We start from the raw sequence: 26,270 nt of genomic DNA on the forward strand, positions 1-26,270 counted from the left end.
AACCCTGGAGTTGTCCGCGACTGGACCTAATGGTCAGGGGTCCCTTTACCTTTACCTTTTACACACAGTGTTATTGTCATTAAAATACCAGACTGTCACAACGCTCCCATTTAATTGTTTGCTATTGCAAACAATTGGTCTCAGTGACCAATTTCCAACATTAAACTCTCATCTGAAGCATTCAAATTGAGCAGCCCATACCTCCTTTGTGCTGGGGTGGATTAAACAGAGCTCTCCTTCTGGCTGTGTTGGCCTCCTGATGTCGGCCTCCCCCTTCCACCTGCCAAATGGGCAGGCAGAAGTGCTGCTGGCAGGATCGCTAATGGTGACAGCCAGCAGGAACCCCCTTCAGTTGCTGGGAGAGGGAAGGCTGAGCTGGTCCAGCATCCTTTGGAGATGTGGTGTTGGTCTCATCACTCCATAAACTCCACGGGCTGGTGGGGAGGGGAGGTTAGGTTTGCACTCTTAGACTCCTGATGCTCACTGGCACTTCATCTTTCACTTTGGGAATCTATCACTCTAGTCCACTATTGATATGCCAGATCAGGAATCTTGATGCTGACTGGGCAGAGGCCACGCTTTTAATTTTAAAGCCAACATTGTTATTTCCTGGTGGCCAGCATCTCCTGGAAACTGCTCGGCTCTTGATAAGTTCTAGTAGAAGGATAAGATGGTACAACCATCTTATCCTTCTGTTGAACCGATTATTGCAAGATGGTGCTTGGAATGCTTTGAAAAATAAGTGTTAAAAAAGGTTGTCATATCTGTTTTCAGATTTATGATCATAATAAGTTGGGTACAGTATAGTTTTCATCTATAAAACACCCAAAATATGGTTGTTTTCCATGCAGGAGCATAGCTGGAAGATATTGACAGCAGATGCCAACAAACAAAGAAGCTTCCCCTAAGTTGTTTAAAATGTGGCAATCTGCAAGCCTGTTCCAGGGGATAATTCCAGACCCCAGCTTTTTACCTGCTCTTTGGCGTTGTCCCAGTTTGAGCCACTTATATACCCCTCTAACCTGATTTGCTGAAGAAGATGAGGCTGCCAAACCAGATATTTACCTTGGGAACACAAACTCTTATCCTGTAACATTTCATCAGGCACAGCTAAAGAAAAGATTTATAGGCTTTGTGGCACTGAAATAATTTCAGTTACTTTTTAGCCAAAAATAATGTAAAGTCATATAGTGCTTGTTTTTGTTATATACGTATATATAAAAGTTTGTAATTAGGAGACCATATTTTGGCTTGATTTACAATGTTAGCTTGGTATCCAATTAGCAATAATAGTGTTCTTTTAACTAAACACATATCCTTCCAGAATTATGCAGACTTTCCAATTACCATGCTCTGATGAAGTTATAGCTAGAGACTTGTAAAGTGGTGCATAGTTTATAAAGGCAATATATTCTTAACTACCTTGCCATACAGTATACTACTGAGCTTCATTTGCTCTCTGGGTTATAGGAGCTTGTTAAAAATAAAACATGTATAAGATGATTGAAAAAGTATGTCAGAGAATATTTATGTCTTTTCTCCCCTGTGCAATAGAGTTGGTCCTCCGAAACAGACAGAGAGGCAAACTTGTTTTCAAACTTTATTTACAATTGAGCTGCAGCTCCATATCCTTAAGTATGCCGGGCAGCATTGCTGGCCAAACTGACATGCTGCAAAGTAACACCAAATGCATAGGAGTAGCATGCCGATACAGCTCCCCTGAGTGTGTTGCTTAATTTCCTTCAATTGTTGATTTCACTCCGAGAAACACAATTGTGCGCCCAGGTGCAGGGTGTGTGCGGCTGGGCAAGGGGCAGGCCAAGGGAAAACTATCAGACACAGGACCTCAATAAAGGGCTTAAAGAGGCCACAACTTTATGATACAGCAGCAAACTGAGCTAGGCGGCTCATATGTGGCTTACTTAACTAAGTAATAGGCAGACCTGACTGGGAACCTCAAGCAATCTAGACTACCACTGTCGCAAGCCCCCCCCCCAGCTCCACTGCCATTGGCCTGTTCAAACAGGCATCCCTTGGCACTCTGCACGGTTCCAAGGGGAGGCGGATGTTCCCCAATGGCTGTGTGGGGAAATGGCCCCAGCCCAGAGTCGCAGCCATGCTTTTGTCGCAAACCACTGCTCCCTTGCATTTTCAGGCAAGTAGCCATTGTGTGGCATCTCATTTTTATGAAACCCTGGACTGCTCACTGAAGTGAGCAAAGTTGCATTTTCAAAGGAATTGTTACATGCATGAGGCTACAATATAGATCTCTTTGACCTTGCAATGCTGCCAGATGTGTTGTTGTTTAGTCGTTTAGTCGTGTCCGACTCTTCGTTACCCCATGGACCAGAGCATGCCAGATGTGTTAATGCATGCTGAATGCCACTCCATCCAAAACAAGTCCAGAGAGCTGAAGAAACAGGATGGAATAAGCCTTCACTCAAACCTGTGCTTAATTTCTAGGAAAAGAGATGTTGAACCTCTGGCAGCTGCTTAGGTGCCTTAGTTTTAGAATCTCTTCCTGATGGGTTGCGGACTCCCTCTACTTAAAACTCTGCCAGTTGAGAGGGAAAACACCCAAAATATGTTCAGGGGCATTTTCATCTGTTCTATCTTCCTAGGATTAAGTCCTGACGTTAGAAAAAGATGCCTGGACTGAGCTCTGACCAAAACCAAACCTATAAAGCCTTGAATGGCTCAGAACAGCAATACCTCAAGGACCGCCTCTTTTCATATGAACCTACCTCAATCCTGAGTTCATCTTCTGAGGCCCTTCTTCATGTGCCTCCTCTTTGAAAGGTCCAGAGGGTGGCAACACGGCAGGGCTTTCTCTACAGTGGCTCCCCATCTATGGAATGCTCTCCCCAGGGAAGTTCGCCTGGTGCCTTCATTATACACCTTTAGGAGTCAAGCAAAAACATTCCTGTTTAACCAGGCATTTGCTTGATTTGATTGACATCCTATGCCCTTTTAAAATGTGGGTTGTTTTTTTTGGGGGGGGGTTATTGGGTTGTTGTTTTTATTTTGATTATGGATTTTGTGGTTTTATATTTTGATTTTGTTCTGTAAACCACCCTGATACCTGCGGGTATAGGGTGGTTAATTAATTAATTAATTAATTAATTAATTCCATCTCCTGCTATGATCTAGTAATTCCCTTTCCATAGATGCCTGAGTTTGTTTGTACCCAGTAAGGTTTCCCTTTCCTCTTTTCTATCAATTGCAATACATTTTGTAATATAAGTAAGATTTAAAATACAGTTTGCAATTACTGTATTATTTAGCACAATATCCTGTTGTTCAGAGCAAAGGTAGAAAAAACCTGTACCTGTACCTGTACCTGTGCTTCTTCCTGTAATACAGCCTTCCGCAACCTAGTGTTTTCCATATGTTTTGGACTACAATTCCCATTAGTCCCAGCCAACACAGTTGCCTTGTTCAGATAGGAGTTGTATCCCAAAAGATCAGGAGCACCCCAGATTGGGAAAGCTTCTGTAACAGATCATGGCCCATGCCTGAGGCACCCAATCAGCTTCTCATGGGGTATGGCAATACAGATAATGCACTGTACACCATCATGTGGGAAAAACACAAGGCTGTGTCTTTTGTCACGATTAGAACATCTCTGGAAGTTGCAGCTTTACCTATGATGTTACGTGCAGGCGTTTACTTTCCCAACTACTCTATATGGATAGGCAGCTGAGTGTGAGGCTATCAGGGTGAAGTCAGCAGACATTATCCCATTCCTTCTCTCAACACATTCATCAGAACATCTGCACAGATGTATTGGATATCTTAATGCGTGTAACACAGCTTCACATTGATGTTTATATAAAAGCCCACATAAAGTATAGCATAATTTCTACCGAGTTTGATGCAAAACCCCCCAGCTAATTAAGCATTTTAAATACACATGACCAGTGCCTATTGGAACAAGGCACTTATATATCTCTTATTGAACATGTTGCTTCCTTCTGCAATAAATAAAAAAATATCATTCTATATGTGTAATGCCTGCCTCTATTAAAGCTTGTTGTGGTTTTAAATGCCAGCGCAAAGAGGGTAAGATTAGCTTTAAAGTGAATGTGATCTTTAGAGATATCCACAATCTCCAGTTACCGCAGACTTCCTGCAGTACGGGCAGACTAGGTAAATATATATCTTTTCTAATGAGGCACGGTATAGTTTTTAAATGGTTTATATCTAAGTTGTTCCTAGTTTTTATGTACTGCTGATTTCTAAATATCCCATTATTTGTACCATATGCTCCTCTGAAGTCATTGTTTAGCAGCACAGCAAAAGAAATACATAAATCTGGCAATGTAGCATGAGTCTGTGATTTTATTTCAGTCACTGTCAATCAACTACCATTCATGTAAGTTGGAATCGGAGCCAAAACATGTAATTAAATCATGGATGATGTCCTGGGATGATGGGGGGAGGGGGAGGAATATGGAATACTCCTGTAGACAGTGCCATGTACAGTTTACATTACACATATTACCAAATAAGCAGTAAAAGGGGGGGGGGACACTGTAGAAGGAATTTTCATGGCAGTGATGGTTCAAGGTACTGCATAACCAATTCTGTGTCTCCACTGTGGGGGGTTTTGTTTTGCCCTCCCATTCAAACAGCAACCCACCATCCTTTTCCCCTAACAGTACATGGAGAAATCCACTTTTGCAATTCACTGGATGAGGAGCTTATGATCCTCCAGGTGTTGTTGAACTTCCATCAGCTGCAGCCAGCATAGCCAGTGAACAGGGATAATGAGAGCTATAGTCCCTCAACATCTGGAGGACCAGAGATTACCCAGCCCTGATATAAAGAAAAATACTCAACAATGCAACACCTGTAGGAGCTCTGTACATTATGTCATTATGCAGTATAACAATAACTGTATCATAGCGATGTAGTAATGATAACAAACATTAACATATTATCAAAACATTAATATGTTATCTTTCCCTTGCAGACGATGACAGTATACAATAAACCACCAAAGGAAGCATAAAATGGGGGCTCAGGCAAGGGACGCATACAAACACCAAAATGGTTGACGGAGCCACTAGCTGTTAGAAAAATGTGAGAATGTGGTTTGTGTCGTCTAAAAACTACCGCCACGTATATATTCTTAAGCTAACTTTTTCTGTTCCAAATTGTCAGTTTGGAAACACAATACAGCCTTGTTTATCTTATAGTGTATGAGTCACATAAATCTCTTTGGTAAGCAGTAGCTCAATAAACAGTCCTTTTTGCTTTAGGGTAGGGGCCAGGTTGTAGGCTTGGAGTGGGAGAAGAGAAGGTTTGGTATGTGTGTTATTAATAGCAAATTGCTAATAAATTTGTGGGGGAGTGTGCACAGAGAGGATCCCCCCCCACCAAAAAAAATATGTGGAGTGCTCACAAGAGAAATATGAAAAACCAAGAACATCTAAGAATTGCTTAGTGGCTTCCCAGTTGGCAACTCACCTCTAAGTCCTTAGAGGGGAATTAGCTGTGAACCTCCGATACGCAGGCATCAATGCAGCCTGTCTCATGCCCTTAAGCAGATGTTATTTGTTACTGTAGGGCAGGGTTGGGCAGACTTTGGGTTTGCCATATTTGCTTTGTTTCCCCACTCTAGAACTCCTAGTATCTGTCATTCAGATCCAGGTGTAAAAGACATATGGTTAGGTGTACATTCCAAGCCCTGGGATTTATTTTAAGTACCAGAACTGAACCGAGCCTACATTCCTTTCACATCAAAGTCCACTCCTGGCTTTCTTTCTTAATTTCAAAAGCATAATTTAGGTGCAAAAATCATGTTGTTGTGGCTTTGTTAAACAATTGGGAGTCAGAAACTCTTAGTGATCTTCTATAAATACTAGTAGATCCCAGTCTAGGGCAGTATTCATCTAAATATGTGCACAAGTAGAATGACTTCCGCTTGTGCAAGCGGATTCTCTGCCCCACCCCGATGCACCCTGAACCACCCCCAAGGCTGGTAGAAAAAGATTCCATTGCAGAAGCAGAAGTCATTCCACTTGCCAAAGTGCTACTTAGTGCTGCTTTGAACACAGCCAAGGCCAACTGGTACATTCTGCCTCCCTGTTTGTGATGGAGAACTAGAACTTGATCTTATTTTCCCCCTGCCTCTTTTGGTTTAATATGTATTACACATTTGATTTTAATATATTCTGCTCTGAGGTTGCTTCAACAATGAAGAGCAGGTAAGAAAAATTTTAAGTAAAAGAATTAAGAGAATTAACTCATAATCACAGTGTCTTCTGAGTTCAAAATATATTTGAATTTTGTATGCTTTTTGAAGTTATGCATTAAGTTATGCATTAAAAATAAATTATTCCAATTGTTTCAATCACATTTTTTAAAGCTTCTGTAAATCCACAGGCAGTCTGCAAGGAGTGCTGGTGCTGTTTGATATTAAGGGAGAGTGAATGAAATACATTTAAAACTATCATTTAAACAGTGGCTACTGTGCATATAAAGTAACATGCCTTTGCACCACATGGAGTTTTACAAAATATTCCCAAGCTGCCTTCCAGCTTTACACATGTGGCAGTCTCTTCGTTTGCAACTGAAATGGGGACACTGCTGGAATGGAACAAAGTAGCTACTTAACACATAAGGCTTTTTACACATTGGGCTTGAGTGGAATTTGGCCAGGAAACTTGGGTTAATGCCTCTGCTCTCAGTAAAGTTTTCATGGGATCTTTAGCATCATATTTTTCAGCTTTTGCTCTGCATTTTATGTGGGTATAATTTCCAGGTGCAAATAAGTCTGTTACATTTTAATAGCCTAATAATACAATGCAACAGAAAGTTTAACATTAATTCAATTAATTTCTACAGGAATTAGTTAGGAGACTTAACTTTGGCTGGGTTGTGCCTTAAGGCTACGGTCCTCAAATTGCATTCTCTTGTATATTTGTGCAGTAGCCCTGCTGGTTTTAATGACACTTGTCAGCATGCAGCCTGGTGCTATGCATGGGTATTCAGAAAGAAAGAAATCCTTCTGTGTGCAGTGGGGCTTCCTTCCAAGTAAGTGTGAATAGGATTGCAGCCACCTGCCTCAAACTGGACTCACATAGAACTGACAAGGGACCACCTAAGGGTTGCTTTCTCAGTACGTCTCAGGGGAGATGTAACTCCAAACAGTGTTACATGTATAAGCTAGTAATAAACTTTGGGCTCATTCACACTGTCCTAGTTTGTGGCATAAGAAGAGCTAAAAGGCCCATATACCGTATTTTTCGCCCTATAGGACGCACTTTTCCCCCTCCAAAAATGAAGGGGACATCTGTGTGCATCCTATGGGCGAATGCAGGCTTTCGCTGAAGCTTGGAGAGCGAGAGGGGTCGGTGCGCACCGACCCCTCTCGCTCTCCAGGCTTCGGGAAGCTATCAGCAAGCCTGGGGAGCCCGCGGGAGTTCCCGCAGGGCTCCCTAGGCTGCGGATAGCAGCCTGCTGCCCGGAGCATGGGGCGAGCTGAAGCAGAGTGCCCCGTGCTTCGGGCAGATATCCTTTTCTCCTCTAAAAACTATGGTAGGTGCGTTTTTAAAAGCTCGGGCTTCCCCCGCCCCAGCCCCGCGGCTGGGGGGGAAATAAATTCCCCCCCCTTTATTTCCCCCCCAAAAAACTAGGTGCGTCCTATGGGCTGGTGCGTCCTATAGGGCGAAAAATATGGTAGTCATCAGCACCCTGTTTTACACATGATGTCTCCGGGGCGGATGTCTCTGGATACCCCAAAAGCAAAGTACGAAGGCATATGGGGTGAACTATGTAGCCATTGATAGATTTATCATCTTGTGAATTTGTCTAATTCTCCTTTAAACCATCTAATCTAGTATCCGTTTGGTGACAGCAGATTCCATAAACGTATATATGTTGTGTAAAGTATTGCTTTCTTTGACCCTGAATCTATAGCCTAACCACTCATAAGTTTCACTGTATGTCCCCAGAGATCTAGTATTATGAGAGCGAAAAGAATATTTCTCTCTACACTTTCTCTATATCGTAGGTGTCTATAATTTTTTTTTGTCATGTAAAATTTTATGTCTTTCATGTCCCCCTTTAGAAAAATGTGACTAGCTTGCCCTTCAGCACTGTAGCGTTTCCTTGTAGAGGAAGCTTCAGCACCCAGAGTAGTCTGGTTGCAATAGTGCAGCACTTCCCAAACTATGTTCTGTGGACCAACAGTGGTCCACAAGCTGCATTCAGGGGGTCCACAGCATGTCTGCATTCACTATTAATGTTGATTTCAAATGGTATATTATTGCTTGTTTTTTGAATCCCATAGAATTCAAATTGTGACCTGATAAAATTCAATATAAGAAATAAAAGAAGCAATGCAATACAATTAAAAAGCATACGGCTTCTAGCACAGTGCATTATAATTGCTACAACAGGCAGAAAAATAATTAAGTGGTCCGTGAAAACCCTCAGCTTTTTTCAAGTGGTCTGGGAGGGGGAGAGTTTATGAACCACTGCAGTAAAGAATTAGGCTGGATCTACCCCGACCTTTTTAACATGATTAGAAATACGGTTATAAAATGTCACAGGGCACACTGGTAAATTGAGAAACATTCCTTGCCTTGTTTTGTCAGTAACAAGCAGTTTCCCTATTGCTGGTTGCTCTGTAGCCCCCTCTGGTGTCACATTTTAGCGACGCATTATTAATGTTACATGCAAAACATCATATTTCTATCTACATTATGAAAATCATTCCTTAACTCTATCTTAACGTTATAAACCGTGAGTGTAGATCCACCCTTAGTGAGGCAGGACTTCCCTTTGCAGAAGCCATTCTTCTATATGCTTGATAATCTCATATTTAGTAATTCTTTCCACCAATTTATGTGGAACAGATGTTAAGCTAATTTAGGGTTGCCATATTTCAAAAGTTAGAATCTGGACATAAAAGTTGTTGAGCTTTTTTATATATACCAATTTTCATTTATATTTTTTTCCCTTGTTTGTTTTAATGCTTTTAGCAAGTCTCCCTCCCTCTTCCCCTTATTGTTGTTGTTGTATTGCCAGAGTTGTTATTCCCTTTGTTCCTTCTTCTTTTTTTTTGTTTAAATTTATCGAAGGAGACCTTCTTGCCTCATGTAGCTTTAAGCAATGCCCTTTGTGGGGCAGAAGAGTAAAAATGTGATTGCATATTTCAAGGAGCCTGCAAGGGTCTCTGCAGAGACCACTGCTATCTTTAAACTACAGCCTCCGGCTTGGTAAGGACTGCCCTTTCCACATCCTGCATGCTCCTCAGCACCAGTTCCTGCCCTCTTCATTTGCTACTCTTCTCAGCAGCTCTTGCACCTTACACACTGTAAAAAGGGTTTAGGTTGTGGTGAATGCTGTCTCTGTATTATCCTCAAGGGTTTTTACTCCACAGTCCACACAACCCTTAATGTTAGCAGGGAACTCTATAGCGTGTCCAGGTGCAGTGAAGCCGCAGGTAGTGGAGCAAAGATATGGTGAAGTTGCAATGAGTACAGTACAACCATATTGGGATACAACAGACCACAACTTTATTGATTAGATGTCAGCAGGTTTTGGCACAGGTATTGGGTCTGTATCCTGAATTAATAAGCCTGCTGCTGGTTGATTATTTAGCAGGGTTAACCAGGGTTAAGTATTGCCCTTGGCATACATCAAATTGCGGTTACACCCCAGAGGCCACTATTTTGGGAGTGCTATGGCCCATAAGCCCCTGTCTGGGCTTCTGGACAGAGACACCTCTCCCTGGATCCCTTTAACGGGATACCCCGATTCCTTGGACTGGGGTGTGGGGCTTCCGATCCCCTCACAACCACCTTGACCAAGGATTGAACCCAGTCCCTTATCCACCACCCAAGTCAGCCCCTTCATGCCGACTCGCTACCAAATTGCTCACATCTGCATCCAATCCCTAATGCAATTGTGAATGCCCAACAATCAAACCTTGGTGACCGTTGGTGACAATTTTAGCTCATTGGGTCTATACAGGGCCCCATTATCAAATTCGATACCCCCCCCCCCGTTGCAACACTGTGTGCTGCATCCCTCTGCTCATTTTCTTCTGTGCACAGGTGGCTCATATGGACTCCATGGTTCTGTCTTTCCAGCAGTTCTGACCACAAAATTGTCATCAGTGGGTGTGCTGCGTGCAGCACCTGAAGGTCCACTGCGGCAGTAAAGTTTAGGTTGATGACTTTCCTGGTTCCCTGATCATTTTCTCTTAACTGAATGATCTCAGCATCCAGCAGGCCTACCACTGCAATGTGAGATGTCAGCCAAGGCGATGTGGGATGTCACATGTTATATGAGCCTGGGCATCCAAACCGAAGTTCCTCTGCAGCTGGTAAGCAGCCCTTACCAAGCACAGTTAGCCGCGATGCCAACTTCAGGAAAAGCGTTAGTGAGCAGAGCTGAGTGCTGAGAGTAGCTTTGTTTCCAACTGCTCTTGACCAGTGTCTCTGTTGTTTGGCAGATTTTGTTTGGGGGAGAAAACAAATCACAGTTAAGCCATAGTTGAGAAGATGCCTGCCTTCACAGTTAAAATTAAACCATAGTCAGTGGGTCAGCAACAAACCTTGACTTACCGGTATTTTATGATCAAGCCCATAGTTAAGGCACTGTCCTGGGCTCAGATGTAATACTAAGTCAGGGTTTATTAACTAAGGTTTATTTAACTGTGGCCTAACCTGATATGCAATCCAGGTATATTCGGGTTTAATTATAAAATTGTCTCTTCTGTGTTGTTAGCTGTTACTTGAAACACTATTACTTAGCAATCTCTCTTCCATAGCATAAATAAAGAAATATGCTCCTTTTGTATCCACTCTTGTTAAAGCTACTCTGAGCATGCAACCATATCTGTCACCCCTAGTTCTGTGCTACTTATTACCTACGTATCTATTTTGATTCCATTGAAACAACCAAGTAAGATGTTTAGTATTTAATTGAAAGCATAAATTTGAGGCAACTAAAGGGGAAGAATGTGAAGTCCTAGGAATGGTGGCCAGACCTAAGCTTTTAACATACCATTTGAAAAATCTGACTTTACAGCAGCATCTGGGAACAGTCTTCATGTTTCCTTTATCACTTTAATTCCTTTTGTATGGAACAACACAATTTGGAAATGGAAAAAACAATGGCATGTATTGTATTAGTCTAAAAAGCACTGTAATTGGAAATGCTTGCTTCACACTGGAACAGAATCACATCTCCTGCACTTATCTTTTGTGCACCAGCCTCCTGTTTTATCTGCATATGAGCTTGAACTTAGGAAAGTTGGATGAGTGCTTGTTTTTAACAAGGGCATCTTCATGTTTGCAATATTAATGTTTGGAAATCTTACTCTTCTGCTCGTTATGGCACTATCTAAAATGATAGTTCTTATCAGGGTGGTTGGATTCTTTCCCCTGTGTCCCTGTGGGGGGAAAGCTTAGTTATGCTTGATTTTGCGTGACTGGATAAATATGCACAAAGCACTCCTTTGAATGTTTAAAATATAAGCTGGTTAGTCATTGTGCAAGTTATGGTTCATGGTGGTACAGGCGGGAGGAATCTGTGGCCTTCCAGAGGATGTTGGACTCTGTCTCACATCCCCAGCCACCATAGCCAATGGCCAGGGATGATAGGCGTTGTAGTCTAACAACATATGGAGGGCCTAGGTTCCTCTGCCCTATTGCATCACTAGGGAGTAATAGCCCAGGGAGGGCCAATCTGTGACCCTCAAATTGTGACCCTATCTGTGAGCTGTAGTTCCCATCAGCTCCAGCCAGCATAGTCAGTGATAGAGCATTATGGAAGTTGTACTTCATCAACATCTGAAGGTTACCAGCTCTACGCCTGTCTTGCCTTCTGTGAAATGAACCTGGAGAAGGCAGTGCATAGATGGACTAAGAATTGTCAGTTCCCTAATGAAAGGTCTGCTGCTGGGGGAAGAATAACATGAACATAAGGTGGATGATAGTGCATAGTTGAATGCCAGGAGTCACCCTTGGCACACTGAAACTCTTCAGAATTTAACATTTCGGGAAACATTTATTTAAATTAACCTGCATGACTTAATCCATTCAGTACATTGGCTAAATAGTAGAAACTTTTAAAGTTTGCTGTCCCCCTGGTAACCAAGAAAACAGAGCGCTTCATACACAATAGCAGATCAAAGAAACTGCAGCACTGTATGTTTCTACTGGGAACTGTTTCTGACAGATCACAGATACACAGCAATGAGCTCCTTCCCTGCTAAATTGCCAGCTGTTGAACTGTAGCCAACAGCAAAAATTGGGTCGTGGTGACATTTCTTTATTGTGCTAAATTAATGTTTCCATTATCTTATTTATGATCTTTGTTATTATATTGCCTCTAAGGTCACTTCCCTGATTTTACAAGGACACAGACACTGTCAGGCGTTAAAGAATGGGGCTGAGTGGCCAGCAATCAGCCTTTTGACCTTTTTCTCTGGTTCCTATTCCTCGCTTCAAATGTAGAAGGCATATTATTTGAAGCTGGCCATGTAGGCCTGGCAAAGAGATAGCTCCAATGTTTATTTGTTTGTTTGTAGTTGTATTTAGATGATCAGATAAATAACCAGAGTGGGCTTACATCTGGGACATCTGTGTCAACATTGTATGTGCTGGAAACATTTCTTTTTTTTCTGGCTAGACTTGCAAAGCAAATTCTAGTGGCTATCATCATATATAATCTGTGGACTGTATTCATATGGATAGGGAACATACACATGCAGGTGCTGGATTCCATGTTCATATCCCTGACTGAAGGACCATGCATGCAAACAGGTGCTGTGTACGTAGTTCTTGGCTAGATTTAGCTGCACACCTGGAATTGCAAACATATAATTGGAAAGAGCATTAATGAGTTCTTTGGAAAGATATCAGGGGGTTGAATTTAAACCATCCACTCTCTTCCCAAACAGCCAATCACAGCTATCACCACTTATCTATGCAGAGCTATGTGTGCCTGAGCACTGCCTGGTGAGCATGTGTTTAACTGGATTGCTGCAAGTAAATTTCTGTCTGAAGTGGTTTTGTTATTCCTCCTAGCTCCCCTCCAAAAATAATATAAACACTGGCGTGGGCTTTTGTTCTCGAGAGTGGACAATATAAACAACATTCCTGATTGTAGGCACAATTAATATTTATATTAATTTTGAGGTATTTTTCATTTTCTGGAAAATTATTTATTCCATGTTGTGTGAGGGGCTCTGTTTTACCAGTATATACCAGGAATAAATACCTTACCTACCTAGCAATAGCTGAGCCAACTGAAATGACAACCATTAGGTTGAATGCATTAACCCAAGGTAGTACTCTTTTGTGTCCATAGCACACACACAAGATTTTCAGTAGATGCAGCTTCTCCCTCCATTACAGTTATATTGTATTTATTTATTCATTTATATCCCATTTTTCCTGCAAGGAGCTCTGGGTGGCGCACGTGGTTCTTCCTCTCCCCATTTTCTATCTTCACAACAACCGTGTTTTGGCTGGAGCCTAGAACCCCAGACTCCCCGGTCATAGTCCAACACTTGAACCACTAGACCACACCAGCTATGAGAGAACAGGCTTCTAAAATCTTCTTTTCTGCATAACAATTAAAAGTACAGGCTCCTGACATATATTCAGCTTGAATGAGAATCATCTAATCCATGCATGTCCAACTCCCAAGAGACTGTGATCTGTGATCTACTCACAGTATAAAAATACTGACAGTGATCTACCCATTGTCATTGCCAGGAGTTGTTGAGCTTTTTTAGGGGAGGATTAACATTAACATTAAGATAATCACTAAACTTGATGCCACCGATTGACCGGGGGCACTTCCATGATTGACCATTCAATCACGATTGAATCTAATACAACCCCCTGCAATGCAGAAATATGCAGCTGTCCCATACAGGGATCGAAAATGCAACCTTGGTGTTATTAGCGCCACACTTTAAGCAACTGAGCTATCTAGGCTCAGTTAAGATAGAACCAATTGCTGCAAGACAGATTTATTAACCAGCTGCCTTCCAATTTTCCCAGTGAGTTTTGAGTTTTCCCAATGAGTTTTGTTAAGAACGTAAGAAGCTACTGTGTGCCATATACTGAATCAGATGATGTGCCTTCAGTATTGTTTCTGCTACGTTGAATGACGGTGGATTTCTAGACTTTCATTGCTCCTCCAGATGACCTATTTACAGAGTATTCATCTTGATTTGCTTGCACAAAGCTTATGTGGAAGTTATATCTGGTCTTTATTGAGCATTCATTCAGCTTTGTTGTCTGACAGTGAGCATTCATTCTGTAGAATAACTCCGTTTACTCCGGAGTAAGCTGGAGGTTATTTAATTCAGACAGAATTTTCATTCCACATGTCATCCTACATGACCCTGAGACCTTTCTGATCAGCTGTGAAGTATCATTACACGCTCCCATCACAGAAGGGCTAGAATGACTGTGAAATGTTCTTTTTGCCTTTCAAAATCAAGATGGGGTTATTTCAAATAGCTTCTATTTTTAGAGACTCTTTGCCCATGCTGCATTTTGCAAAGCATATACAAGAGCAGAGGTGACTTTAGCCAGGCCTTTGAAACCTGAGTATTTTTTTTTTAACCAACCAATTTGCTATTGATATTTTTACAGCTGTCATTATAGTAGTAGTGTGTTTCTATGTTGTACAGCACATTTTCCTGTGAAAGTGTGGGTTGTAAATATTTGAATACAGTGGTACCTCGGGTTAAGTACTTAATTTGTTCTGAAAGTCCATTCTTAACCTGAAACTGTTCTTAACCTGAAGCACCACTTTAGCTAATGGGGCCTCCCACTGCTGCCGCGCCGCCGGAGCACGATTTCTGTTCTCATCCTGAAGCAAAGTTCTTAACCCGAGGTAATATTTCTGGGTTAGTGGCGTCTGTAACCTGAAGTGTATGTAACCTGAAGTGTACGTAACCCGAGGTACCACTGTAAATATTTTTTTCCAAATTTTTATAAATTTTCATCCCTTTTAAATTTACTTTGGGTAGTATTCGACCAAGTTTTATTCAGAGTAGACTTGGTGAAATTAATGGACCCATCCTAGTCATGTTCGTTAATTTTAATGGGTCTAGTTTCGGTAAAACATGGTTGAATACCACTCTTTATCTTTCTTCACTTTCCTAACTCAGACACTGTTCTAACTCAGACCCAATTGGCAGTAGGAGTGAGGCAGACCTGCAGAGCTACCTTCCCAACACCAGCATTGGTCCAGCTTACTGGACAGGAGCTGGAGTAGGATAGGGTGGTAGTGAGTTTGGTCTACACAGATGAACCAATGGAGCCAATCCAGTGCTCCCCCTGGTGCATCTGCCTCTTAACCATTCTGCTTCACCCCAGCACTGTCCAGCTGTAACAATACTGGTGTCCAGAGGTTGGGTCTACACCAGTAAATTAGTTGTTGTTGCTAATCACTGGTTGAGTACATGAAGGTTCCTGCATACACCCTTGTGTATTCACATGATGCTGCAAAGAAGAATCCATGTACTGGACAAAGCCATATTGAAAAATATTTCAGCTGGAGTGTTTTTCCTTTTTTCTATCATCTGCCCTGCTTCTGTGTCCCACCAGGAAAGGAGTCTAGGATGGTGGGCGCAAGGGACAGGGCTTCCTCAGCCATGGCCCCAAGATTTTGGATAACGTGAGTGGTGGTGGTTTCTCTCTCTCTTCAGTTTTGCAACTTCTCTCTCCAGCTTACCTGGAAGATGGCTCCATAGTAAGTCAATAAAAAGACACCCATTCTTTTGTTGTGATTCCTACATCACAGGGGATTGGATTGGATGACCCTATGATTCACTGATGACAAAATCATGGGCATAGAGCTTAATACTCCGGGTTCATGGGGGCTCACTACTTCAGATCTTAGCTCATCACTGACAGTAGTAACATTAAGCAGAAACACAGATGGTCCTTGCCCTGTTTTCCTAAGAGACCTTCCTTTTTAATGGTGCGCAAGACATACAACACAAAAGCTCACACTCTGCCCATATATGATGAACTATTTCTTGTACACCCATTTTCTACACTAGTTTGAGGCATGTGGCTTTTGGGAGTGAATGCTCAGAGAAGAATGCTGCAATCTGATAGCAGAATCCTTTGTGGTTGTATTTGTCCTCTTAGCTTTTGTTCTCCATGGTTTTCTTTAACCCGAAGTGCCTGCAGGCTGCACTCTTGTTTAAGGGCTGTGATTTTGTCATGGTACATTCTGAGGGAAAATTATGGATTAGTCATGGTTGGGGTTTTTTGTTTTTGTTTAAGTTATGGTGAATTTTAAAAAAAGTTATCAGTATTCAACTTGTGGGTGCATGCATGCACATTTCACACCAACAGACAGACAAGTGTACGATGCATATTCCACCCACCCACCAACCATGTTTCTAGATTTCATTTCTAAACCCGGTTTGAGGTTCCACATTGCAGGTATTTGCTTCCTTTGCCCTCTTCTTTAAGATTGATCTGTAGAACAATATAACTTGACGTATTAGTCCAAATGTTAAGCTGTTTTCTTGCTAGCTCTCTTATAAACCTATATGGGTGCTTATAATATTAGCACCTGAGCATCTTTCCAGTTGAAACTTTTATTTATTTATTGTTTTATAATAACAACATTTTATCCCCTATTTTATCCTCTTAACAACCCTGTGAGGTAGATTGGACTGAAAGAAAGTTTACCCAGAATGCTTTATGACTTATTGGAGATGTGAATCTGAGTCACTATAGTGAGTCTAATCACTATACTTTTTCTACCTTTATTTTGCCCTCAGTTTCCTATGTTTATTTAGATAGCAGCCCAAAACATTGTATCCAGGGGAAATGATTTATTTAGGATACATAGAACTCTTTTTCTTTGTCTTTGTCTTGCCGGTTCAGACACCTACATTATGCATGTTTGTAAGGAAACCATTTTTGCACATCTCAGTCCTCTTCTCCAGAAAATGCATGATTTAATTCTGGAGAGGCCACATTGTTAGAAGAAAAACTTGACGTTTCATGTTCAGCAGTGATGCTAACATTTAACTGGGATTGCATCATTCAAATGAAATCATTGATAGTTAAATAAAGTGATTGCCTTGGCACAGGAACCTGATGTTGAGGTTTCATCATGAAGAAGAATAGGACAGAGTGACCTCTGTGTATTATGTATCATTCTTGCTGTGGAACATTGACTGCATGTCTTTAAGCAAACGTAGGCTGCAGCTGGACGAGTTTGGCAATAGGAAAGCTTAGTTTTTGGCTTTGTGGGAAAGGATGGAGGGGCATAAAATGTTTGGGTGTATGTTGTTTTTTGAAGAATATTGATAGTAGCGGATGGGAAGTATCATAATTACTTGCTGAATTATGTGAAGGTTTTGTTTCTCTTTACAAAGAGCCCATTGTGGTCATGTAAATGGCCATTATGACTAAGCAAATTAAACCCTGTAAGGCATCTGTTCTTTTCAAAACAACAACAATCAAAACTGCTCTTCCTACATTTCTCGAACGTATTGTAGACAATGATGAAGCCAATTAACAAAAAAACAACTGGAGTGCAACTAAGCTTTGGAAGTTTAATGTGGTTTAAGTTGCACAGCACATTTAAGGGCATGATTTTGCAATACTTGGGATACAATAAAACCATAAAACCCTGCCCAGCATTGTCCCTTGTTAGAGGTGTTTTTAAACATCTGTCACCAGAGAGCAATTGCGCAATTTAAAATGCCTTGGATCCAGTGTCCTTTCAATGAATGGAAGGGTTCCATCAATTTGAGGGAAAGACTATGCAGTGGAGACTCTTACTGGAGGAAGGGAGGTGGTTTTTGCTTATCCCCTCTTCCCTGTCCAGCCTCCCCTGCCACTTCCCAATGCTCTGGTTATAGCTCACTTTTCAACTAGAGTTCTCAGAGTGGCTAAACACAGCAGATACACCAAGTCATGTACTCAAAAAAGCCAGCCCCATAGGAGCAGGAGCTGGCATCCATTCCAGAGGGCCGTTGGCTCTATGAGGGTCATTGAGGAGACAGTCCAATTGAAGCAGGTCCTGATGTTGCCTTTGCTCTCTTCTTCCTTTCCACAGGACAGTTGGGAGGGGCAGATCTATGGAGATAGAAAGTTCTGGGGATTTGTAATGATCACTTCCAATATGAAGTGAATGACAAATGCTTAGTACTTTTCCAGGTCTGATTTCACAGACCACTGGAGAATTCTTTTCTTTCTACCCCTTCCCACCCAAACCTCCTGTACTTCAATCAAATCCACCAACTATTCCTCCAACTGATACCCAAAATTCCTACCATCCCACCCATGCTGATCTTCCAGTAGCAATCCCTGACAAGTGGAAGAAGGAAAAAATGGCAGAGTCCTCCATCGATTCCCTCCAATGACTGGTATGCTTCATGAATATACAGCATACCAGATACCACTAATAGGAGTGGGGGAAGACTTATTGCCAGTCTCCTAACCCAGGCACTGACCAGACCAATCCCCACTTAGCTTCAGCAAGGTTGCTGTATCATGTGCCTTGGATCACAGCTCAGTTGCAGACTCTCCAGACCATTATCCCATATAAACGGGGGTTTGAAGCTGAGAGAATGATTGAGGCTTGCCTAATGATTTGGGTTATGTGTACTGTATGTGTATCTGAATCAGGGACTTCCCAGCTTACTGAACATTTTTGTAAGGTGAGGATGTAATCCAAGAGCTAGCTTTGTCAGGGTTGCTTAAACTTAAGTTTTTCTTCTCAAATAAAGCCAGAAAGTAGAGTCAGAAATGTAGTAGTGAGTAAACAATTATCTGGGGTAATCTATATCAATTACCTTTATGGTTTGGATTTCATCCAGTTCCAGCTCTGACTCAGTTCATATATGCATGCATGTCATTACTTCTATCCAGGGTACTTTGGCTTATCTGAAACTTTGACAATCATAATTCCAATAACTCATTCGTTTGCAAGATTCCCAGAGTTACACACAGCGATAATACTTAATATTAAAGCTGTTGCCCTTATAAATACACTTAAAAGTATTGTGAAAGTCGATTTCTGTTGAAAAAATGAGTTAAGGTATCCAGTTCAACGTCAGTCTCTGAGTTTTATATTTAATTTTAGAAGCCATAACTAAATGTTTTAATTTGACATTATTCTTAACATCATGCTAATTTGTTCCAGATGTTCCTACAGAGCCAAACGCTGCAATTTTTGCATAGAAAGTATGTGCATGGGTGATTTATTCCGAAAGAGCTTCTATTTTACTGCATTTTATTTCTTCTCAATGAAGCACTTAACAACATGGTTCTCTTTAAGGCTTTTACTTAATCATATGGATATAATTTTTTTCAATTTACATTTTTAGTTCTTTAGTGGTGGACACGGGACGTTTCTTAAACTGGTCAGATTAAATGCACATGTCAAAAGCATCTTGTATGCAAGTCTGAAGCACTTTCTGTTGCAAAAGCCTTCATAGAAGATATAGAAGTGATTGTGGTTTGCTGCTAGGTTGTGGAATAGAGGTAAAAGGACCATGAAAACGTCAATGATTCCCCCTCACCAAATATTACATAATCATATATGACAATAATGTAAGTTCACTCTTTTCATATAAAAAAAGCATAGTACATTGTGAACACTTAAGACATGGGGAAAGAAGGGCCAGAAAAAAGCACACTAATTTTTTTTGTCATTTCTGGGCTGATGTTCAACATTTCAATTTAAAACCTATTTCCGTTGGGTTACATTTCCAGTTTTTCTCTAATATGATCTTGGAAAACTTTGCAATTAGGCAGATATTTTTAGAGCTGCATACGAAATGTGAGATGCTTCCAATGTGAAACCTGCCACATTTGAACATATTGTACAGCCGTTACTATACCTAGAAACACCATTTCTGAAAAATTCCAAGAATGTCATCTGGCTCTGCTCTTTGGAAATGTGGCACACATGTAATGCAGTTCATCACAAGAAATCACCATGGACTTGTGGGGCTGTAGGAAGCTGAGGAACAACATCCAGGAGAGCTGCCCTTTCTCCCTTTCACTGTGTAGACAGTCAGCATGATTCTGAAATTGTTTAATGCTGTGCTGAAACCTGTCCCATAAGTTCTCAAAATGTTTTCACCTGCAAAAGAGGCATCTGTTTTTCTGCATCTTTTTTTGGGGGGGGGGCACATATTTACAAGTGCTCACATGAGACATATGAGTTTCCTCAACACTGCTCCCGAGTTTCACTGTTATCCTTTATAGGGAACCATAGGTCATGGGTGCCATTGGGAAGCCACCTGATCAGGTCATACTGCGATGAGTGATACGGATCCAGCTCATAACATTTGCAAGTACTTAATATGTGATTAATTTTTATAGTCCTTTCCAACAGCTCAAGGGAACGTGGAGGAGCGTTGGGGAAATTTGCATGTCATGTCAAAGTAGCTTGGTCAAGCGGTAGTTGCTTGCTGCAGACAGGCCATTTTTAAGCAACATGTGGTGAGAGACAGCTGGGATTGACAACAACAGGACTTGAACATTTGGTGGTAACCAGCTCTCATTGCTCTACCACAAGCTATGGAGGAGAACTTCAGTTCGGTTTTCATTGGCAATGTATTTTCACTTTATCTTTATGACATCTATTCAGAACTGAATATAACTTCTTTATGGTGCCATGTCCTCAGTATCTCCAAACCCTCTTGTAGTTCCTCCCACATTTATTAAAAAGCTGTTCTTCATTACTTTCTGCTTTCTATGACAGGCAGAAATATTCAGAGTTCCCTAGGAATAGGCATTACTATTGAAACAATTCTGTGAATTGCAGCTCTCTGAAAGGAATAGGGGTCTTTTAACAACTCACAGCCCAATTAACGAACTACAGCTCCCATGATCCTTTGTGGGGGGGGGGGAAGAGCCATGACTGTTTAAAGTGGTGTGATACTGCCTTAAATGTATAGTGTAGATGGACCCTAGGAAAAATTGCAGTTAAAATGAATAGATGTAGTTGGAGAATAGGTGCTAAAAAGCAACACTGTAATAATGTTAAGACAGGCAGGCCCTGTTCCAGAGTAAGAATTGCTTGCCGGTACTGCGTGACCCTTTGAAGAATTATTCTTTTTCGAAAAAGAAAAAAAGTATAGCTACACTGACGAACTGAGAGTTCTGAGATGAAGATAAGAATCCATAGGTTCTGCTGTGGAAACAAAATGACCTTGTAATCATATGGGGGAGGGGGGCATTTCCATGTCCCTTGAAAAGCAGTTCTAGAAGGCCTTCAAAGGGCCCAAAATCTCTGGAGAATTTTTGGTGGGCTATAAGATGGAAGAGGGAAAAAACAGAAGTGCTCCCCACTTGCTCAATAGGACATTTGGACTGAAGCAATTGTTTCCCATATGCCATTCTATAGAAGTTTCATCCAGTATTCGACATTGTGTAGGTACGCTTTTTTTGCTATTTCTCCTGAGGATACAGATTTTATTATTTCAGAAATGACACAGTCCCTTTTGGACAGAGAAATGAATGGAGAATAGTGTATGGGAAGAAATGGGGCCTTTGAAGAAGGCAGTGGAGACAGGAATGTAAACACAGCTACTTGCATAAAACAGATTCTATTTTGAAGAAAACCATTAAACCTTGTCTGACACCTGTGGAATCAGATTCACAGAAAGACACTGTATAGAGGCAGAAAATTATTGAACTTCTTCAGTTCAGTATTTTACAGAAAAACATATTGAATAGCGTGCATTTATTCGTGCAAGGTTCAATGTCTTTCTATCGAACCTGCTGAACCACAGATTTTCTAAGGGTTTGGTGTCTCCGCTATGTGTGTGTGACGGGGAAACTGTTGAATCTCTTTCACATATAATGTTCAACTGTCCCCTACATAGCGTAGCCAGGGCTAAATTCCTGGGTCCTGCTTTACTGCGCTTGGTTGACAGGCCTGTTGAGTCACACGCCGCACTGCTTTTGCAGGATACAGATCCTTCTGTAACTCTGCAGGTGGCGAGATTTCTGAATGCGGTTATCTCACACTCAAAAACCACCAAAAACCAACAACAACATCAAAACTAATCGAACTGTTATGATGAGAGTGCATGTTGGAATTCGTCTTCAGTTTTCCTTTTCTGTGATCTGTCCCTTGGAGCTCTCCTGGCCCCAAGCTGTCACTTGGCTCTGCTCAATGACCCACCCTTGCATCGTGGTGTTCACCTCCTGTTGTCGGATATATCTGTTTTTATGTCCCTGTGTTTTTATGTTTGTACATATTTTATGGGCTAATAGCCGTAAATAAATAAATAAATAAATAAATAAATAAAATAAAATAAAATATTGAATAGCATAGACATTTTAAGAATATTGCAAATGTAAAACCCATTACAGGAGGAGTTTGCCTGACCTCCTGTTCAAATTTATGCGGAAATCATATCTGTGTCCACACTCATTTAATTTTTTGTCATGTTTATATTCCTCCCTTTCTTCCCAAAAGGTGCCAACACCTTATATGCATCCCAGCTTTATTTCTCTTTACACACATTTCTATTTAAATTAGAATGAGTTTGCATTTAAAAGCTAGCTTACCAAATTAATACCTTCCAAAATTGAAACACAGGCTTCAAAATATGCATTTCTTTGAATTTTGTAGTGCAGCTACCCAGCCAAGTGGCATGCACCAATTTCATATACTGGGATATATTGGTCATCTTACTCTTTCCCTCTTGGTTTGCTTTCATTTGCCCCTTTCTTCAGTTCTGTCAAGTTTCCTTGTATAAGAAAGTATTGCAGCAGCCCTTTTTCAATTAGGTTTTCCTCTTGCTTGCTGCAATAAAACTCCAGATGTTTTGGGACTTCATGGTTCTCTGGATATTCTTTTCCTTTATTTTAATTTTCTTTTGTAACATGCCACACATGTGGTATTTTGGCCTTTTAAGATGTTGTGCTATGCTAATCAGCCCATTTTTATTCTTTTTCTATTCCCTTTGTTGTCTTTATTTTGCCTTTGGTATATCGGTTACAATACTTTGGAAACTTTTCTTAATCAAATCAGATTTAAATTAATGGGAAGGAGGTGGGAAGAGATTTCAGAACTGTTAAGTTCTTTTAAAAGGAGCATGTGCTGGATATTTTCCTTGTAGAAGGTCCATACTTTCCTTGCACAAGAAGGGAGGCATACCTGAGTGGTGGAACATGTGCATTGTTTTGATGAAGTCCTAGGTTCAAAGGTGCGTCTATGGTTCACGGATCTCAGGTAGCAGAGCTGGAAAAGAATCTTGGTAGAACTATTTGCAGTTAGAGTATACAGAACTGAGACAAGCAAATGTGCAAATGCAAGTTAGCTTTGTGTACACTTATAAGTCCATTCTGTTCCTGTATCTTAAGCAGAGCCTTTGATTCATGCTGGTAAGTCTTCTACCAAGTTTTGTGTCAAAACTTTTGTAACAATGGAGACATGACTTTTTAAGGGCCCATTCTTACAAATACTTCCATGAGCAGTTATAGAGATGCCAAGGGCAGCATTCATAGAAGTATGGTGTTTACCTGGTTATACTATCAAAGTTACCACATCAGAAGAGAATACCACAATAAGGTAACTTTTCCCTTGGCAAACAGAGAAAAAAAATGTGGAAGGGGATTAAGCAGATGATTAGATGAACTTCAGTGTTCAATAGGGTTTCCAGATGCCTCTTATTTTACAGTAAGTCTCGCAGTTTAGATAGCAATGCATTGCTCTAGAATAATAGAATTGTAGTTGGAAGGGACCCTGAGGGTCATTTAGTCCAACCCGCTGCAGTGCAGGGATATGATCAACTAGATCATACATAACAGGTGACCATTAAACCTCTGCTTAAAAATCTCCAAGGAAAGAGAGTCTACCACTTCCCATGGGACTCTGTTCCACTGTTGAACAGCTCTTAGTGTCAGAAAGTTCTTCCTGATGTTTAGTAGGAATCTCCTTTCACGTAACTTGAATGCACTGGCTTGAGTCATAATGGGCACCTCAAATCCACAGGACTCTGTAGGGCAGATTTCTTAGTTCTATATTAACCCTTGTTTGGACCCACAAAGACTTCATGCCCACCCTGGTCCTGGACTCATCCAGCTGGAGTGAGTGGCCAGATATGAACCAGCACTTGATTCCTTTGCCTCTGTTACAGGGTGTTGGATCTTGCTTTTGTCACCATTTTGTTGCCATGGCTAAATAGGAGAAAAGGGGATTTGGGTGCATCTAGTTGAAATTAGTAATATCAAGCAAACAAACATATGCTGTGTTGTTTTATTACAAGAATTAAAAGTCTACAGGAGACTGGATAGTCAGTCATTAATAAGCTGTTCTGTAATTTGCAGTTTACAAATGTATCCAAAGGCTTAGGTGATATAGAGGGTTTCCAAGCCATACTTGTATTTTGTTCCAGACTTTCAACATAGTCTTGCAAACATCTGAGCCACGTGAGCTGCCTGTTGAGTCCTGTGAAATTTTATTAACATGCATACATATTATGTTTGCAGACTTGGTGGTGTGTGTGTGTGTGTGTGTGGCTCATGTCCTTTTTAAAAAGAGATTCTAGCATTCGAATCAGTGGTGTATATATATTTAAAAATCTTTTGAATACTATTCATGCACACATTTTCCTGTATATATGAGGAGTAGAATGTGTGCAGACCCTAGCCCTTTAATATTTATTGTGTATTGGAAGTTTTGCAATTGCTTTGGAAGAAGAAAAAACATTTCATAGTGCTCAGAAACAGCTTAGATATTTTGAGCAGACAGAAGACTTCCTATTGATAGCCATAAATGTTTTGGGAATGAAACATTTCAGGTTTTCCATCTGTAGGCTGTCTGAGATGTCAACAGCCAATATGACCTGGTGTTTCCCTTGTAGGTCTATAAATAAAAGGTAGCTTGTTTAACTGATCTTGCAGCCGAAAGCAGAGGTGTGTATTAATGAGCTTTCTCTAATGGCACACTGACTCTATTTACAACACCGCCACTGTGAAGCCTTCTCTCTTTCAGTCATAACTCATTTCCGATGAAAATGTCAGTTATTGCTCCACCTTACGGCACAAGCTGTTTGGTTTCTAGTTGGTTTCTTCCCGTTCCCAACAACTGACAGCTATTCTAGCCATGACTGTGATTAAGTACCCTTAGGAAAGCAGTCAACGTTTGATAATATATTGGCTTATGCTCTCATTCCCACAACATGCATTTATGATGTGGTATGGAAGCAAAGAAAAATGCATTTGAGCAATGATGATGTATCATATACAGATGATTGTGGCAGGCATAATGGTATGTCCTTAGAACCATTTTGGTATAATTTTGCTTCTAGTAATAAGATTTCTTAGGAAGTGCGTGGCATGTCAAGTTTTTAAAGAGGCATGTTGTCATAGAATCATAGAATTGTCGAGTTGGAAGGGAATCCCAAGAGTCATCTAGTCTAACCCCCCACAATGCAGGAATCTCAACTAGATCATACATGGCAGACAACAACCCAACATCTGCTTAAAAACCTATATCCTACAAAATATATTTCATGCTATTTCTGCTAATGAGTAGAGGACCTATCTGATGGCAGTTGTCCCACTCACCCTTCCCCCCTTCACTCCCAAAAACTTTTTCAGTTTTGGGATTGTTAAAAAGAAATGTAGTAGTAGTAGTAATTTGTACCCCATCCTTCTGACTGGGCTGCCCCAGCCACTCTGGGTGGTTTCCAACAGAATATACAAAAACACAACAGAACGTTGTCACACATTAAAAGCTTTCCCATACAGGTCTGCCTTCAGGTCTCTACAGAAGGTCATATAATTATAATTATCTCTTTGACATCTGATGGGAGGGCGTTCCATGGTGCGGGCGCCACTATCAAGAAGGCCCTTTGTCTGGTTCCCTGTAACTTTACTTCTCACAATGAGGGAACCACCAGAAGATCCTTGGAAGAGAAAAAAAATTAATAAGCTATTTTGTTGAAGGGTGTTTTACATCTTATATTTTTCAGATTTAAGAGCTCTGGTATACAGGGGTCAATTTAGCCTGTGAATTGATGGTTTAAATTTGGTATGAAAACCCCAGCCCACTATGGAAATGGATCACCAGTTTCATAGGTATTCAGTTTTCATATACCATAGTCTAGGGTGGCTGACCTGTTTTGGCCCCAGAGCCAAATTGTCACCCACTCAAACCACCCAGGGGTTTCATCATGGCTACACATATCAGAGCACATATATACAGCACATGCATTCTTGCACACACATACTCAGAGCACACAGACAAAAGGTTCCTTGAGAATGGGGGAAGGAGGA

The 26,270-nt window shown here is 41.0% G+C and overlaps 2 protein-coding genes across 8 annotated transcripts in view; one reads left to right on the forward strand and one right to left on the reverse strand.

The window, feature by feature from the left end:
* LOC310765027 (doublesex- and mab-3-related transcription factor 2-like) overlaps positions 1–26,270 on the reverse strand; it is a 221,407-nt gene that overhangs the window by 127,147 nt on the left and 67,990 nt on the right. Inside the window, exon 5 of one of the 3 annotated variants that reach the window (XM_083619502.1) lies at positions 16,265–18,098. The exons of 1 other annotated variant lie outside the window; for it this stretch is intronic. The gene's annotated coding sequence lies outside the window, so the exon portion shown is untranslated. Of the gene's footprint in view, positions 1–16,264; positions 18,099–23,176; positions 23,242–26,270 lie in introns of those variants that run through there. One more of the 3 variants, XM_083619503.1, reaches the window with a different exon arrangement.
* Positions 1–26,270, forward strand: part of GLIS1 (GLIS family zinc finger 1) — a 190,722-nt gene that overhangs the window by 120,635 nt on the left and 43,817 nt on the right. The window lies entirely within an intron of this gene.

Source organism: Podarcis filfolensis, assembly GCF_964270895.1.
Source record: "Podarcis filfolensis genome assembly, chromosome: 6".
Lineage (NCBI taxonomy): Eukaryota > Metazoa > Chordata > Lepidosauria > Squamata > Lacertidae > Podarcis > Podarcis filfolensis.